The sequence below is a fragment of the Eleutherodactylus coqui genome, chromosome 5, assembly GCF_035609145.1.
Source record: "Eleutherodactylus coqui strain aEleCoq1 chromosome 5, aEleCoq1.hap1, whole genome shotgun sequence".
In the NCBI taxonomy this organism is placed as follows: domain Eukaryota; kingdom Metazoa; phylum Chordata; class Amphibia; order Anura; family Eleutherodactylidae; genus Eleutherodactylus; species Eleutherodactylus coqui.
Genome location: NC_089841.1, coordinates 43,171,588 through 43,184,185, shown reverse-complemented (window position 1 = coordinate 43,184,185; position 12,598 = coordinate 43,171,588). Strand labels below are relative to the sequence as shown.

Below are 12,598 nucleotides of genomic sequence, written 5' to 3'. Positions count from 1 at the left end.
TTTCAGACTTTTTAAAATGTATTTTCTTTTATCGCTGCACTCAAAGACCCCTAACATTATTCTATCCTTTTGTAAGTGGTGCTGTGTGAGTGGTTGTACCCTATTGTACTGCCTCTAGCTTGGATACAAGATGTGATAGAGGGGGGCATGGAGACTCTAGTTCCCTGTTGTACCGCCTCTATCTTGGATACAAGATGTGATACGGGCGGGCAAGGAGGCTCTAGTACCCTGTTGTACCGCCACTACCTTGTATACAGGATGTGATACGGGTGGGCATTGAGGCTCTAGTACCCTGTTGTACCACCTCTAGCTTGGATATAACATGTGATACAGAGGTGGCATGGAGGCTCTAGTACCCTGTTGTGCCACCTCTAGCTTGTATACAGGATGTGATATGGGTGGGCATTGAGGCTCTAGTACCCTGTTGTACCGCCTCTAGCTTGGATACAACATGTGACACAGGGGGGCATGGAGGCTCTAGTACAGGTTGTACCACCTCTAGCTTGTGTACAAGATGTGATATGGGTGGCATAGAGGTTCTAGTTCCCTGTTGTACCGCCTCTAGCTTGGATAGAAGTTTTGATATGGGCAGGCTTGTGTGCCCTCACACATCTACTGGTCCCAACACCCCCTAACAGTCTGGACAGATGCTCCTCTCTACTGGTGGTCTGTCGGGGGGTCCTGAGCCCAGTCAACTTATGTGCCCTCACACATCTATCGGTCCCAACACCTCCTAACAGTCTGATCAGAATGTCCGGAGGGGAATAATTAATCGATACAACCATCCAGTTTCTCACATCCCAATATTGCGCCCCTCTCAGACTCTGGTAAAGGGGTGAAATCTCTTCTCTGCGTCGTAGAGGCGTTTAGTGGTCAACAAGCTCTACACAAGCGGAAGAAGAGGTCAGTACACAAAAGGAGCCTCCGAGAGCCTCTTATAAGCCAAGGGGGGAACCACTTTTAGGGCCTCAGGTGACAAGATCGTTCATCTAATCACCATAACTTTCATCATTTGTATATTTGCCTGAGATGGAACTGCAGGACAAGTTTTACAGCAATATGACAACTTCTTCCAACGTCTGGATTTATTTATTTTTTATGAAGCATATCATCACATATAAGGAAGTGATACAACACGTTACGGCATGTATATAATGAGCTTATAGGGCAGGGCTGTACTGACACATGTATTCTTAATTTTGAACCTTCATTGGGAGATGGAGTTTAGTTGCTCTTGTTTCTGAATTTGATAATCTTTTGATCTTTCTTGTAGCTATAGAGCCCCATGAAAAACAATGGCCTTACATTTATCCTTAAGGTTATGTTCACATGTAATGGAAATTTTGTGAAATCTGCTCTGGATCTGACCATCTTCATCCTCTGGGTCATTTTTGCCCTCTGGTTCTTTCACTGGCCTCCGGCTGCTTGACTCCCTTGGCCACTTCCCCAGCATGGAGTTATGGATGTACCTGCAGCTCGCACCACTTTCAGCCTCTGGAGCAGCCTCCTGCTGCCAGATACCTGGCTGCTTTTGCAGCTCTCCTTACGGCTGCCTCCGCCACATTAAAAGTGCTGCTTCTGGTTAGCTCCACACTGTGCCCCTTGCTGAGCTGCTTCACCCCTTGTGGCACAGCTACTTTCTCCATTATATGGTGCCTGTCAGGCTGAGAAGGTTTCTAAACCATCTCGATGGGACAGGGCTTAGCCCTGCACACTATCCCCTATTGAGGGGGCTGTCCTCTGGGGTGATGTGTGAGCTATGTCACTGCCATGTTACCAAGGGGGCAGAACATTGTCTTCTGGCACTGACAAGCAGTTCTTCTCTTTCTTCCCCCTGTGCCCTCCAGGCCACATCACTAGCTGAAGAGGGAAAGGCTTAGTGTGGCCACCATGACCACTTGTCAGAGCGGCTGTGGGATGCTGTAATAAGTGAGGAGCAAAGCACCGCTCACCCCACTTACAACATTGTCCTTGTAGATACAGGAGTCTCACCTACCAGACTCAGGCCTTCAAAGTGTACTCAGGTAGGAACCATATCACACATAGCTCAAATATCAGATACACAACTGTTATTTAGATCTTAGATCAGACATGGCTCCTACAGGGCCCCTATATGAGATATGGCTCCTATTCCAGTTCTTATATCAGACATGACTCCTACTGGGTCCCTATATCAAACACAACTTCTATCTGGGCCCCAATATCAGATACAACTCCTTTCCAGGTTCTTATGTCAGACATATCTACTATCCAGACTCCTATATCAATCACTACGCTTTTTCAGGCACCTTTATCAGACACAGCACCTATTCTGGCTCTTATACGATACATCTCCTATCCAGGCCCCTATATCAGATATAACTCCTATCGAGGTTCTTATATCAAACATATCTCCTATATGTGCCCGCATGTCAGACATGGCTACAAATCAAGCTCCTATATCAGACACAGCTCTTATTCTGGCTCCTATATCAGACACGGCTACTATCCGGGCCCTGAAATCAGGCATGACTCCTATCCAGGCCCCTATATTAGACACACCTCCTATCCGTTATCAGACATGACTCCTATCCAGGCCCCTATATTAGACACACCTCCTATCCGTTATCAGACATCACTGCTATCCAGGCCCCTATATTAGACATAGCTTCTCTCCTAACCACAATATCACATACAGCTCTTATCCTGGCCCCTGTGTTTATCGTCTATAGACCCCAATAATAGCATATCCTGGTTCTCCTCTCTGATGTAGTTGATATGCCTCGGATATAATTGCATGCTGCAGTAAGTCATATGGTTTGCTGCTTATTTAAATAATTGTTAATCAGTAATGTGATATTTACCAATAATATCAGTAATTACTGTACAAATAAGAAATCTGACTCCTTACATTATATGTCTGCTGCTTCCTACAGCCACTCACAGAGGTTTCTCTTCTTGCAGTTAGAATCGGCTCAGCTATTAAAGGGACATAACTGACTAATAGCAGGGAAAGTCCATTCAATGTGACCCCTGCTTATTAACAGAATCTGCCATCCCAGCCAATCCGCCTTGCTTGGAGATGTGTTGTAGAGCTCCACCCAGTGGATGGTCAGGGGATCCACTATACAAGGACATTGGTTGGACCTCTACCAATTATAAGGTTTTAAATAGTAATGTGTCATAATAATAGGAATAAAAGGGTTGTATGAGAATCATTGCAACTTAGAGTCATAGAATGGTAGAGTTGGAAGGGACCTCCAGGGTCATCGGGTCCAATCCCCTGCTCAGTGCAGGATCACCAAATCATCCCAGCCAGATATTTGTCCAGCCTTTGTTTAAACACTTCCATTGAAGGAGAACTCCCCACCTCCCGTGGTAACCTGCTCCACTCATTGATCATCCGCACTGACAGAAAGTTTTTACTAATATGTAATCTGTGTCTGCTCCCTTTCAGTTTCATCCCATTGCTTCTAGTCTTTCCATGTACAAATGAGAATAGGGCTGATCCCTCTGCACTGTGACAGCCCTGCAGATATTTGTAGACAGCTATTAAGTCTCCTCTAAGCCTTCTTTTTTGCAAGCTAAACATTCCCAGATCCTTTAACCGTTCTTCATAGGACACAATTTGCAGACCGCTCACTATCCTGGTAGCTCTTCTCTGAACTTGCTCCAGTTTGTCTATGTCTTTTTTAAAGTAGGGTGCCCAAAACTGGACACAGTATTCCAGATGAGGTCTGACTAAGGAAGAGTAGAGGGGGATAATTACCTCACGTAATCTAGACTCTATGCTTCTCTTAATACATCCCAGAATTGTGTTTGCCTTTTTGGCTGCTGCATCACATTGTTGACTCATGTTCAGTCTATGATCTATTAGTATACCCAAGTGTGTTTCACATGTGCTGCTGCTTAGCCCAATTCCTTCCCTTCTGTATGTGTTTTCTTCATTTTTCTTGCCCAGATGTAGGACTTTGCATTTCTCCTTGTTAAATACCGTTCTGTTAGTTGCCACCCACTGTTTGAATACTTTCTCTCTCTCTCTTCCTTATTGTTAGCTATTTCTCCAAGCTTTGTGTGTCCTGCTAATTTCATCAGTTTCCCATCAACTCCCTCCTCCAGATCATTTATAAAAATGTTGACCACCACTGGGCCTAGGACAGAGCCTTGTGGTACCCCACTTGATACATTCTTCCAATTGGATGTGCAGCCATTTATGACCAGTCTTTGAGTACGATCACTCAGCCAGTTGTGAATCCACCTAACAGTTGCCTTGTTAATCCCATATTTGGTAATTTTTTCAATAAGTATTATATGACATAGTTTGTCAAATGCTTTACTAAAGTCAAGATATACTATATCCACCACATTTCCCTGATGAACCCAGTCAGTGATTCTGTCATAGAAGGAAATAAGATTCGTCTGACATGACTTGTTTGTTACAAACCCATGCTGGCTCTGGTTAATTACTCCATTTTCATCCAAGTACTTGCATAAATGCTGTTTAATAATTTGTTCAAAGATCTTTCCCGGTATAGAAGTTAGGCTCACAGGCCCGTAGTTTCCTGGATCCACCTTCTTCCCTTTTTGAAGATGGGGACAACATTTACCCTTTTCCAAACTTCTGGCACTTCTGTTCTCAAGGAATTTTCAAAGATTATGGCGAGTGGTTCAGCAATTACCAGAATTCATTTAAGTTAGCCAAGTGTTCCCTCATCATCTCTCTGCTTACAGATAGCCTGCATTCTTTTATCCCCCCAATAGCACAGGGAAGATCAGTTGACGTTCCATCTACTTTCTGAGAGAAAACAGATACAAAATAGAAATTTAAAAGTTTGGCCTTCTCAACATCATTCTTAACGAATTCACCATTTTCATCTTGTAAGCATCCAATAGCATCTTTTCTTTGGCTTTTGACATACCCCCAAAATCCTTTTTTATTGCTTTTGGGCTGTGTTGCAAGCCTCAATTCATTATTAGTTTTAGCTTTTCTGACACTTGCCCTACAGTTTCTGCAAACCGCATTATATTCTTCTTTAGATATTCCCCCTCTTTCCATTTGATAAACATATTTTTCTTCCTTTTTAACATGTGTGCAAGTTCTGCATTCATCCATCCTGGTCTCTTTAAATTCTTCCCATTCTTCCTTCTTTTAGGGATTGTTAACGATTGTGCTTTGAGAATCTAATTTCACAATATTTCTCAACCTTCTTGGACTTTTATGTCCTTAAGAACATCCCGCCATTGGATTCTTCCAGAAACAGTGCCACCCTTGTCACAGGCTGCATCTGGTATTATAACTCAGTTCCATTCAAGTGATTGCTGCAATACCAAAACAATCACAATGACATCCAATGCCTCAGAATCCCATAGGCCACTCCAACCTATAACTACAGCAGTGCAATAACCGGCCGGACAGAGGCATAATCACTTATCATGCTGCAGACAGTCTAATCACCATTGATGGAGCAGTTATGTCACTATAGAAATATGCTACCTTCATAGTGTATATAGCCTGTATCTTGTGGTGTCCCTCATATATAGGGTAGCAGACGTCATGGAAGGACAGATAAAGACGCTCGTTATTTACCGCGGCGGCAGTATTTATCTGTTGTAGTAACTTAACGTTGTAAAAGGGAAACACGTTATGAGATGACTTAACATTGGCCAGCAGATGACTAGAAGTGCAGCGTCATTACGTCTGCTGAGCCTGCAGCCTGGAGATAACCATATTATACCACGCCATAGCTATATATAGTATATCCCTCATGTTGCTGCAGACCGGTCACTATCTGCCACGCTCAGAGGCTCCGATATTAATAATACTGGCAGTCTTGCATTTAACTATAGAACATACAACGTCTGAGAAGGGGCATCGGGGAGACTCCAGAATATACAGCGATGCTTTATAAAGGACATGCCCTCAAAATACGGCAAGTGAGAAACTACTGATCCGATAAAGAAGTTTTCATGGGAGAGCTTCAGGGTCACAGCTTCAAAATTCAGTTTATCGCTCTAGCCCTGTTACTAAATACAATGGCTGAGGTACAGGGGCTCTATAGCGCCCTCTCTGGGGCAGATATCCCACCAGCTTCTCCTGTTCCTCCCCACTAGCTGCACCCTACAGACGTTTATTTTTCAGGTACAACTAAATGCTTCTTTTCGTGCACCTTATTGAGGACCTTTACTGGGTGTATCAAGAAAGCAGAAGGTAAACCAACTAATTACACAATGTATCAGTAATGTAACTTATCAGCATTCTGATTACACTTATCGCATTCTTTAGGTAAACACAAGGAGTAAAGAACATTTGTACAGAACAGCAAACCTTCTACGCGGAGAGCGTACTGCCTAAGAAATCGCTATTACGAGCAAATGTTCCAGTTCTTCCTCCAGTGCAATCAGGAAGAGTGATTATGAAAATTTGTAGGTGTGTTGATCAGTTTCAGTGCGAATCTACATTAGATGGGAACACATCACAGAAGGGGAAATATAAAAACAATCACAGAAAACGGCCATATACTTACTGACTAAGGAGGGCATATAGCTGTATCCCCTCAGCATGCAGGCAGCAGACCACCAAATGAGGGAGCTAATTACACCTGTGAGGGACACCGATGAGACAGCCACTCACACTGCCTCTCAATATAGAGGGGGGTGGCTGTTTGGTGTATATTCCCACACAGAGTAGATACAAAGTGCCAGACCTTCTGATACATGTAGTGCATCATGCAGACCCGCAACCTATTAATGACGCCACAATAGTTTGGCGGGTTGCCCTGCACTTCAAACAGTGAACCACAGGAAAAACATCTCCTGGTCAGATGGATACAGATTTCTGTTGCCTTGTGCTGATAGGAGGTCAGAATTTGGCACAAGCAGCATGAATCGATGACCTCTTCCTGTCAGAACATGTCAGCACCTCCATCTAATCTGCAGCAACTACAAGATGCTTCCTGTCCGCAGGGGCCGATATTCCTGCAGAACGATTTCATCACCTGGTGGGATCTATGCCACGGCGAACTGCTGGGGTTCTGAAGGCCAAAGGAGTCCAATGTGTTACTAGATGGGGGCTAATAAAGGGGCCACTCAATATATATAAACGTATATAAACGTGACTCTTCATACTGTTTAGAGCCTCCTATGAGACAATTAGTAGTCATAAATCACCCCGTCCTTCATATGTGACATCAGTCATAGATGACATCAGCAGTTTGGGATCTCCATATAAAGGATAATGGAATTCCATCAAACACATATTCCTTACAAGTCGGTAATCTCATTACCAGGAGGCTCATCGCAGACTGCATTCTGGGTAAAAGTAATCAATAGTAAGTGAATAAGTGTACGCTACAGATTGGAGCTGCGCTGCAGGCCGGGTGTCACTCGCCGCTCTGCACTACAGCCATGTATTATCCCTGTACACGGCGGATTACTGCACAATGTATCCCAGGGTGCAATGATATCAAATCCGTGGGCAGTGCCTTCAGTGATGATGTTACCAAAAGCCAAAGGGAGCTTTCACACTGGACAGAATTGTTCCAAAAATGGCACGCGGATTTTGTCAGGTTATGCAGAATTTGTTGCACTTTTAACTGCTGAATGTGTTCTGCGGAACGCCTTGTGGAATTTCTTGCTTTTTTTTACACGGACTTATAATTGGGGAATTCCATCTCCTGTATGTTAGAAATTCACAACAACAATTCTGCAAGACGTCCTTAATTCTGCAACAGAAAGCTTTTCTGCTGCAGAGTTTAATGTTGCATTATTGAAGTAAAGAAATGTTGGTTTTAATAGATGCGGAATTCAAGTCCTATAAGGATAACATGACGCAGAAATGTCCGCACGGAATAATTCCTTCCCGTGTGAAAGGTCCCTGAAACTTCCTGACTGCTCATAATAAAAATACTAACAACCACCTGTCTGTGAGTGACTGTGTGAGTTACATGCTCCGCCCCTTATCACATGACGGTGACATCAACAAAGGTCCTCAAACATAAAACATGCAGAGCCGGAGAGCAGCCTTGTGCTTACAGGACCTGTGATGATGTCATCATCATGTGATCAGTCACCTGGGCTCTGTGTCCGTGAATGAGTGAGTTACATGCTCCGCCCCTGATCACATGATGGTGATGTCATCACAGATCCTTTATCCCTGTGCAGATTACAGGCAGACTAAGTCACCTACAAACCCCAGCGGTCTCACTTGCAATGGAATACTAATGACCACCTGTCTGTAAGTGAGGGACTGGGTAAAAATGCCACCATAATGGGATTTGTCATTGGGGCTCTGAGCTCCACCCCTCATCACATGACAGTGATGTCATCACAGGTCCTTCATTTTACTAAAAACCTGCAGAGGCGGACGCATATTAGTAGTTTACACTGCGGTTATTCCTGCTGCCGATTCCAGCCAATGAGGTGGCTGGAATCGGCACCACGTGACCTCCCATTGTGCACGAGCAGTACAGTTCAGCTGCCGTGCACGATGAGAGCTGTGCCCGCGCCTCACGTGACCGGTGACGTCACCGGTACTTGAATTTGCCCGCGAATTCCGAGCCTACAGAGGAAGCTGATGGTTGGAGCCTTTTATACTTACAACGTGGGAGAGGAAGATTTCTGCGCTGTGTGGTGAGTACCTACCTGAGATTAATGTGCTGTGTGGTGAGTACCTACCTGAGATTAATGCGCTGTGTGCTGAGTACCTACCTGAGATTAATGCGCTGTGTGCTGAGTACCTACCTGAGATTAATGCGCTGTGTGCTGAGTACCTACCTGAGATTAATGCGCTGTGTGCTGAGTACCTACCTGAGATTAATGCGCTGTGTGCTGAGTACCTACCTGAGATTAATGCGCTGTGTGCTGAGTACCTACCTGAGATTAATGCGCTGAGTACCTACCTGAGATTAATGCGCTGTGTGGTGAGTACCTACCTGAGATTAATGCGCTGTGTGGTGAGTACCTACCTGAGATTAATGCGCTGTGTGGTGAGTACCTACCTGAGATTAATGCGCTGTGTGCTGAGTACCTACCTGAGATTAATGCGCTGTGTGGTGAGTACCTACCTGAGATTAATGCGCTGTGTGGTGAGTACCTACCTGAGATTAATGCGCTGTGTGGTGAGTACCTACCTGAGATTAATGCGCTGTGTGGTGAGTACCTACCTGAGATTAATGCGCTGTGTGTGGTGAGTACCTACCTGAGATTAATGCGCTGTGTGTGGTGAGTACCTACCTGAGATTAATGCGCTGTGTGTGGTGAGTACCTACCTGAGATTAATGCGCTGTGTGCTGAGTACCTACCTGAGATTAATGCGCTGTGTGCTGAGTACCTACCTGAGATTAATGCGCTGTGTGGTGAGTACCTACCTGAGATTAATGCGCTGTGTGTGGTGAGTACCTACCTGAGATTAATGCGCTGTGTGTGGTGAGTACCTACCTGAGATTAATGCGCTGTGTGTGGTGAGTACCTACCTGAGATTAATGCGCTGTGTGCTGAGTACCTACCTGAGATTAATGCGCTGTGTGCTGAGTACCTACCTGAGATTAATGCGCTGTGTGTGGTGAGTACCTACCTGAGATTAATGCGCTGTGTGTGGTGAGTACCTACCTGAGATTAATGCGCTGTGTGTGGTGAGTACCTACCTGAGATTAATGCGCTGTGTGGTGAGTACCTACCTGAGATTAATGCGCTGTGTGCTGCTGTGTGGTGAGTACCTACCTGAGATTAATGTGCTGTGTGTGGTGAGTACCTACCTGAGATTAATGCGCTGTGTGTGGTGAGTACCTACCTGAGATTAATGCGCTGTGTGTGGGGAGTACCTACCTGAGATTAATGCGCTGTGTGGTGAGTACCTACCTGAGATTAATGCGCTGTGTGGTGAGTACCTACCTGAGATTAATGCGCTGTGCTGCTACGTCTGGTGAGTACCTACCTGACATTAATGCGCTGTGTGGTGAGTACCTACCTGAGATTAATTCGCTGTGCGCTACGTCTGGTGAGTACGTCACCTGAAATTTGCGCGACGCCACCTGACGCAACCTGTCTTTTTTGCAGATTTGTGCGCTACGTGTGGAGACGCGGCCACCCGAGATTTGTGCGCTTTTTTTTTGCAAACTTACGTGTGGAGAGGATCCTGACGTTTGGACGCGTTTTGAGAAGAATTTCGCTTCGCTTGCACACAAGCTGACATAACTCGAGGTAAGCTGCTGCATCTGCTAAAATTTTCATTGCGTGCATCTGCTCATACGTGCTTATTTTGCGCATATTTGCATGTTTTCATGTGTACGTGTATATATAATATATGATTCTTCTGACCAGGTTGGGGGAGTAGTGGTCAATGTAAGTGGGTGGAGCGGATCTAGGGATCAGTAATACTGGTGTGATGTGACTGTTAACCTGCTGATTTTTCGTTATTTCCTGCAGATCTGACGTCCTTGAGAACGGGAAGGCTGGCGGACAGTGAAGAGACCCTCGACGTTCAGCAATCTTGAAACCCTTCGTTTTATGGACTGCTTTTTGCCGGTGACTCACCTTTTTTTTTTTTTTTTATAAGCTTTTTGGAGTATCCTGAAAAACTGCGCAATATTTTACACCGATTGAGTAAACAGAAAAGATCCCCAAACACAGCGGCCTTTGGTTTATCAGGGAATGACACTTGGTGTAAAATCCACATTTTTAATAAATAATAAAACGTGATTTGAATTTGTTTTTTTGTTTTACCTTATTTATGTTTTCAGACTCCTGATTACCCACGCTGTAAAGCCGGCTGCGACGAGCTCCGCCATGGAATTCCGGGGCGGAGCCCATCACGGCAGCCGCAAGAGACCCCAATACTTACCTCTGGTTCCGGAGTCCCGCATGACGCCTCAGTGCGCATGGGTAATAGAGCGTGAGACACACCGCAGCGGCATGTGACGCGGCTGGTGGTAGGCGTAGAGGCGGTTTCACGCTATTTTCCGCTGTGCTACAGCGGAAAATAGCGTGAATGGACGGCTTCCACAGACTGCAATGGAAGCCGTCCGCGCGTATACCCGCGGCATTTTACGGTGCGGAATTCCGCTGTGAAATTACGCACCATAAGCATTCAGCTATTAGGTTTAATACCGTGTTTCCCCGATAGTAAGACACCCCCCGATTGTAAGATGTATCGGGGGTTTCAGGGGGGTCGGCCAATGTAAGCCGTACCCCGAAAGTAAGACATATGTCTTACTTTCGGGGAAACACGGGGGTATTGCCGCCTCCCTCATCTACGGTAGCTGCGCGCCGCCCCCCCTCCATACGTCACCGCGTCTGCCGCCTTTGGCCTCATGTCCACGGGGAAAATCAGGCCCGCTACGGATTCTCCATGTAGAATCTGCAGCGGGTCCCTCCTGCCCCGCGGACATGAGCGCTGAAAATAGGAATAAATCAGAATTAACTTGCCTCTCACACGCTCCGGATACTTCCTTCGCTGCGGCGTCATCTTCTCTCGTCGCGGCCGGATCTTCTTTCTTCGGCTCGGCGGATGTGCATGATGACGTCGGTGACGTGCCCCGCACATGCGCCGGGCCGAAGCAAAATGATCCGGCCGCGACTGAGAGAAGATGGCGCCGCGGCGAAGAGAAGAACCGGAGCGTGTGAGTACAATTTGATTTTTGTGTCCCGGGAGACCCGCATGAAAATGGAGCATGGTCCAGATTTTTTCATGCTCCATTTTCCAATATAAGACATACCCCGAAAGTAAGACATAGTGGGGCTTTTGGGGATAAAAAGAAAGTAAGACACTGTCTTACTTTCGGGGAAACACGGTAGATCCGTCTGTGGGAAGGAGCCTTAAGGCCTCATGTCCACTAGCAAAATGGAATTGCGGTTTCCGCAGCGGATTTGCCCCTAGGGAATCATTGGCCATCCCGTCCATTAAACTGATTTTTGCACCCGCGGATGGAATTTTAATAGAATTGCGTTTTTCATGCGTGGGAGAAAAAACCGCGGCATGCTCCATTTTACCGCGGATCGGCCACATTGCTATCACATTGACAGCAATGTGTGCGGATATCTGCATGAAAATTATACAATTGAAAGCTGATTCTACGCGGATTGTATTTTTCCAGTGGACATGAGGCCTAAGGCCGCCTGCAGACGGCCGTGTCGCATCCAGCTGCTCGCAACGGGACCCGACCTGAGCGCCTGCAGAGAGCAGTGCGGAACTCGCCCGCTCCCGCAGCTCTGACTCATGTGCCAGCAGACGCCACATGCGCAGAGCCGGCAGCCAGCGAGTGACGTTTCTGTACGGGGCTCTGCGAACCCCGCACAGAATTAGAGAATGGCGCGGTTTGTTTTCTGCGCGTGATTTCGCGTAGATAAACCACGGCCTTCTGCATAGGATTGCGTATTGAAATGCAATCCTATGCAGGCGTGTACAGCCGGAAATGTATGGTGCTGCGTCTGGCATAGACTGAAGTGGCAGCGGTGCGCACTCGTCATCAGCTGATTGGCAGGGATTCTGGGAGGCAGATCACCACTTCACTGCGCATAGATCATCAGTACTGGAGTCCCAGGGAACCCTTTTAACCCCTTGCCACCGCAGCACGTGAATGTATGTATATGTTAGGAAGCAGCTTTCTGGAATGGACTTGCATCT

The 12,598-nt window shown here is 46.1% G+C and overlaps 1 long non-coding RNA gene across 1 annotated transcript; it reads left to right on the top strand.

Moving 5' to 3' along the window:
- The first annotated feature begins 8,400 nt into the window (after nucleotides 1–8,400).
- Nucleotides 8,401–10,684, top strand: LOC136626876 (uncharacterized). Its single transcript, XR_010792699.1, has 3 exons — nucleotides 8,401–8,607; nucleotides 10,033–10,176; nucleotides 10,402–10,684. It is a non-coding gene; the product is annotated as an uncharacterized lncRNA (long non-coding RNA).
- Nucleotides 10,685–12,598: the final 1,914 nt, after the last annotated feature.